The sequence below is a fragment of the Colobus angolensis genome, unplaced genomic scaffold (genome assembly GCF_000951035.1).
Source record: "Colobus angolensis palliatus isolate OR3802 unplaced genomic scaffold, Cang.pa_1.0 Scaffold215, whole genome shotgun sequence".
Taxonomy (NCBI): Eukaryota; Metazoa; Chordata; class Mammalia; order Primates; family Cercopithecidae; genus Colobus; species Colobus angolensis.
The window spans coordinates 3,979,049-3,985,723 of NW_012115322.1; positions in this window are offsets into that span (position 1 = coordinate 3,979,049).

The window sequence follows — 6,675 nt, forward strand, 5'->3', positions numbered from 1 at the left end:
AAATGGGGAAAGGATTCCCTATTTAATAAATGGTGCTGGGAAAATTGGCTAGCCATAAGTAGAAAGCTGAAACTGGATCCTTTCCTTACTCCTTACACGAAAATTAATTCAAGATGGATTAGAGACTTAAATGTTAGATCTAATACCACAACAGCATATTTTCCCTTCTCTCCCAAAGGCTCTGAAAGCAAGAGAAAGAACACATTTGCTAGGCCCAAAGGTTAAGTCCTAAATGACTGTAGGAAGGTCACTAATTGAAACCAGACCCTTGGGGTGCCAAGCATGCTCAAGGTGGGTGTCAAGTGCCCCTCATGGAAGTTCCCTCTGAGAAGCTACAAAGATGCAGATCAGGAGACATTAAATGCAGCCTGTGCCTCCACATTGTCGACCCCAATCCTTCACCTCTCCCTGTGCTCCTACCCTTTTACAAGTGACTCTGTAGCTCTTCCTACTATAGGAGAGCAATATAAAGTCCTGCCCATTGATTCTGGGCTTTGCTGGGTGGAAGCCTAGGCCCTAAGAGGATTGCAAGTTTCCTCTTACCCCTGACAGCTGTACCACTGCCTTGGGAAGCTGCCCCAGGATGCCACTGCCCTCAACTTGGCATGAGACCCAACTGCATGCCCAGCCAGGTCTCAGCCAAACCCCAGGAAACTCACAATGGCAGGAGTAATAATAAATAATTGTTGTTTAAAGCCACTGTGTTTTACAGTATTTTTACATGGTATTATTATGCCAGTAGTTAACTACTACATAGTGTAGGAGACTGCTCATAGAAAATATGATATGCCCCTTCCCAGAAAAAGGATAACTAGATTTTTGTATGTGCTGTTGTTATGAGAGGTTTAGGTGAATTTATTTAGTTATTGCTTGCAACAACCCTACAAGACAGATAGGATTTTTATCCCTATTTTAAAGATATGGCAGCAGAGACAGTTAAGTAACTTGCCCACAATTGGAAAGTGGTCAAGGCAGGATTCAAACACCAGTCACCTGGACCCAGCACCCTTGCTCGTAATTTCTAGGCTAAATGGCCTTGCAAAGTGCCGAGCCCACCTTGTCTAACCCTTTGCTGTGGGTTCCCATGCCCTCTGGATAACATTTGACCTGACCAGTACTAGTAATCAGTACAGTAGTCAAGGCCCTGCATAGCTCAGTGCCTGATTATCCTGTCCAGACTCCTGCCCCTCCTCCTCCTCCTTCCCTACCCCTCCCTCAAGGCCTGCTCCCACCCTGCTGAGCCTACAGTTTACCAAACCCACCAACTCCCTCACACCTTCGCACCAGCCACTCCTTCTGCCTGGACCACCTTTAGGTCACCTTCTGGGACACAGGCCCAGGGAAAACTTCTGAAGGAACCATTTCTTGTCCCCAGACAAGTGCACAGGCTGCTTTATTCTGAGTGTTCTCCCAGGCTCCAGAAACTTCTCTACAGAGCACTAAGGATTCCAGGCTGTGGCTGTCTGCTTAGCTCATGTCTGAGCAGGATGAAAGCCCCTTGAGAGCATGGCCTAAGATCTGTTCATCTTTCAGCCCAGGGGTCAGCAGGATGCCTGCTCCCACAGTGAGAACGCAGTAAAAACTGGCTACATTAAAAGGCAGGTGAAAGGAACAATGCTCTAATGAAGAAATGGATAGGGAGACAGGAGATTTGAAATGTCATTTTAAAATAACCAAGTCTTCATTTCTAATAACGTTAATTAAACTGCTCAACACCCCTGGGTCTCCAGCTATCTGTTCTTCAATTGGAATCTTTCTTTCATGACGGTTTCCTCTGGCAAGCCTTTCCTTGCAGGCTGATGTGTTCAACAGAGTGTCTCGGGACAAGTGACAAAAGGCACTATTTTGGCTTGGAACCGCAGGAGGAATTGAAGGCCTACTTCCTAAACATTCACTCCTGGCAACACAAAAGTCCCTGTACCGTGCTTCCAAAGGAAATGGAGGAAAGTGTGTGGCAGAGGAAGGCACATTATTAAGGAGTGAAAGGAAAAGATTCCCATGACAGAGAACAGATAGGTAGGGACTAAATATGGAGTCCGAAAGACTTATTTAACTGGAGCAAGTGACTCATGGGGAGGCTCAACGCTCAGAGTCCTGTGCAGCTGACAGGTGGTTATCACTGCCACGCCCTCAGGCTTCCCTCGACAGAGAGCTGAACAGGGCCCAAGATGGAGACTGTGGCTGCCCTCAAAATCTCACATCTCCAGGCCTCTTACAAGAGACAGATCACAGTCACACAGCAAAAAGGGAACTATATCCAAGAAGAGTGAAATGGACTGGCTGGGCACTGTGGCTCATGCCTATAATCCCAGCACTTTGGGAGGCCGAGGCGGGTGGATCACCTAAGATTAGGAGTTCAAGACCAGCCTGGCCAACATGCTGAAACCCCGTGTCTACTAAAAGTACAAAAATTAGCTGGGCATGGTGGCGGACGCCTGCAAACCCAGCTACTGGGGAGGCTGAGGCAGGAGAATCACTGGAACCCGGGAGGCAGAGATTATAGCGAGCTGAGATGACACCACTGCAGTCCAGCCTGTGTGACAAGAGCGAAACTCCATCTCAAAAATAAAATAAAATAAAATAAAATATAAAATAAAATGTGAAATGCACTGTTTCTAGAGTCAGAGGCTGAGACTCTATAAACACAAATTCCTGTCCCCACTGACAGCTTCATAATCACTAATGAGCAGTGTTTCTGTTGCTGAAAACACACATTCCTTGCTTGTGTAACCTGAGAAAGATGGGGAGCCCCAGAATAATGGATACTTCTTGGTCTCTTTTACATTAAGCTTGGACCAAAATGCAGAGTTACTGACAACTGAATATAAGAATCAGAAGAGATCTTTGAGATCAGGGCACCTAGTAGTTTTCAAAAACACTTTGTTCAAACAAAAGTTTACAAAAGCATAAATATAGGAGAGGAAACTGAGACTGCTCCCATTGGGGTGCAGGGGCCAGGCACCCCAGTTGTTGGCTTGATGGAAGCTTGGGAATTTGGTTGGAAAATCATGCCTTTAGTCCAAACCTGCATTTTGCAGCTATGAAAACTATGGTTCAGAGGGCCAAGGCAACTCATCCAAGGTCACATGGTCAGAAGGCAAAAGGACCAAGAACAGAACTCAGGTTCCTGGCTGCCAGTCCAAATGCCCTTTCTTCTACATGTTGAATGCCACCCCTTTCCTAGGAATGGACCTCCATACTTTCCCTTTCTTGGTCCCCATTAGCAAGTCCCAGGCCACTGGAGAGCTTAGGCTATGGAAAACAGTAACTGAGTAACAATACGTCTTACGGATGCATTCATCACACATCATAGGGAAAGCCCTGCTCTGACCACCAATCCCCACCCCAGCTCACCCCTGACATGGTCAAATCATCAGAGGCTTGCGATGACCTGCGACTTTCTCAGGATCCCCTTTCCACCCCTTTCCTCTTCTGTTGCATTTCTTACAACACTGAATTAAAGGACTGCCTGCAATGCTGTAATTCTTCCATTTGCTGGGTTCGTCCCTACACAGTATTTGTGTTTGGTTTTAAAATGCTGTTTGCTCCACTTTTAATTTCCTTTTAGAGAGCTGCAAGAGAGAAGCCAATATTTAATCGTAGGGACTGGAGGGGACTTTACAAACCGCTTACAAGGCACAAATAGAGTAGTTATTTTCCTATTTCCCTTCTGATTGAATTGGCTGCTGTATCATATGCAGTAAACAATGTGAACCCGAAAGCATTTTTACATCCTTATCTCACTCTCCCATACAATCAAAAGAAAAAATGCACTGTAATAAAAAAAAAAAAAAAGTGCAGGACAAGGTCAGGGTGAGAGACTAGAACTTTGTACTTATTTAAAAGTTAATTAAACTTGAAAGGTTTGTGGAGACAATTCATTTTGTTTTGTAGCCTAAGACCGTAAAGTTTGCATTCCATTTTACCAATAGAATGATAAAAAGTAACCTGATGTTATTTTCATCCTAATAATAAATAATATATAATAAAACTAGAATAAAGAGTTTCTTTTTAAATAGAAAAGTAAAAATGAAAAGACATGTAGCATACAAGGCTGACTTGACTTCCCAAAAAACTATGTAAACTATTTTAAGGTATGACCTATGTAATTGCTTTACGTTCACTCTTTTCTGGAAAGATGACTTTGCAGTAAGCACACAGGCTTAGCTTGACTTTATAGGCATCCTAGTTAATCTTCGGAATTGACAAATTTAAAATAGATGGGGTATACTCTTTACAAAGAAAGTTGAACATACAACTAATAAGAACAGGAAGGATCCCCAAAGCTTTATAGGTAACTCAGATTTGGAGTTGGATAACGTCCCGCTCCTTGTCAGTTCCCGGTCATAAGCATCTATGGACAACACTGAGAAGTCTTCGCAGGCGAGAAGAAGCAGGAATCCTAGATGAGTCATATTGAAGATGAACCCGCAGCTGGTGTTAGATTACCCAAACCAGACACAACAAATGGAGCCAGGAGTGGGCTATACACAGATTGCCTCCCTACAGAGGATGTATGTATGTGTGTACATGCGTGTATGTGTATGTGTGGTGTAAGATAAAACATTTCAGAGAAATAAGTTACTGATGAGAGAGAATAAGAATTGTTAAATAAGTTAAGCAGTTCCTCCTCTTAGAAAAATGTGGACTTATTGGAAAAAAGGATTTCCAAGGCTCCAGTTCTACAATTTTTTGATTCTACAAGGTAGAAAGTGAATCTTCCAACAGCACATTGAGACTCCAAAATCCTGATGGTGAAGCCCACGTCAATCACCTGTTTCCTTCTGACAGTGGTTACTCTTTGATGGAAACCACTTGCCAGAATATGTAACTTCCTAATCCCTGTGTGTCTCCACTCCGTGAGCACCCTGGGGACATGGCCTGTATTTCATTCATCTTTGGGATCCCAGCACAGTACCTGAAGCATACAGTGGGCACCCCAAATTGTGGAAAGGCAGGAAAGAAAGCTAGTACTTAAATTTTATTTTAAAATATTGAATGTTTACATATTAGATAATGTTAGTCAAATTCCTTGGCACCTATATGTTACATGAATATGTTCTTCAATTAAAATACATCTTTTCTAGTAGCCATTATACCAAGTCTCCCTACGCACAGGACAAAGGAAATATTCCCTAAAAGAAATCAGCCCATACCTCCTGCTCTATCACTCGGATTCTTAAGAGTATAAAAGTGATCATAGAAAAACAGCATAAATCACACTGGCCATCTCACTGATCAGGAACATCAGACAGAACAAGACAAGGATGTTACTCTCAGCACCACGTGCTGTCTTTTCTAGCAAAGGCAATTAAGTAAGGAAAAGAAATAAAAGGCATTCAGATTGGAAGAAAGAAGTAATACTACCTCCATTTAGAGATGACATGATCTTGTATGTAGAAAACCCTAATAAATTCACCAGCAAACGGTTAGAGTTAATCGACAAGTTCAGCATGATTTCAGGATACAAGATCGAAACACAAGAATTAACTGTATTCCTATGCACTACCAATTAACAATCCCCAAAATGAAACTGACAATGTCATTACACCACATCAGAAAAGATAAAGCACTGAGGAATCAATTTAACAAGAGAAGTGCATAACTTCTACATAGAAAATTATAAAACATCATTGAAAGGAATGAAAGAAGACCTAAATAACCGGAAAAGCATCCCGTTTTTATGATTGGAAGACTTACATTGTTAAGATGGCGATGCTCTTCACATTGAGTTACAAAATCAGTGCAACCTCTAGCAAAATTCCAGTCGGCCTTTTTGGTAGAAATTAACAAGCGTATCCCATGGAAATGTAAGGGACCCAGAATAGCCAAAATAATACCGAACAAGAAGAAAAAAGTTGGAACACTTACACTTCTCAATTTCAAAAGTCTCACAAAGCAACAATAATCAATATTTTGTGGTACTGCCAATAAGGCCAGATGCACAAATCAATGGAATAGAATTGAGAATCTAGAAATAAAGCCATGTATTTATTATGGTCAGTTGACTTTTGACAAGGTTGCCAAGACAATTCAATGGCAGAAAGAACACTCTTGGCAACAAACAGGGCTGGGACAACTGGGAAGCCACATGCAACAGAATAAATGTGGACTCCTAACTCACACTGTATACAGAATTAACTAAAAATAGACCAAATGTCTACATGGAAGAGCTGAAATTGTAAAATTCTTAGAAGAAACCTACGTGACCCTGGATTAAGCAGTGGTTTCTTAGATGTGACACCAAAAGCACAAGCGAAAAAAGAAAAAGAAATGAATAAATAGGACTTCATCGAAACTAAAAACTTTTTTTTTCAACAGAGTATCACTCTGTCACTCAGGCTGGAATACAGTGGTGCAATCATGGCTCACTGCAGTCTCAAACTTCTGGGCTCATGAGGTTCTCCAGCCTCAGCCTCCTGAGTAGCTGGAACTGCAGGTGCATGCCACAACGCCCAGCTAATTTTATTTTATCTCTTTGTAGAGACAGAATCTTGCTGCATTGCCCAGGCTGGTCTTGAATTTCTAATCTCAAGTGATCCTCCCGCCTTGGCTTATTTAGGTTACAAGTGTGAGCCACTGCACTGGTCAAAATTAAAACCTTTCGTGTTTCATGTTTCAAACGATACTACTAAGAGAATGAAAAGAGAGCTTACAGAATGCAATAAAATATTT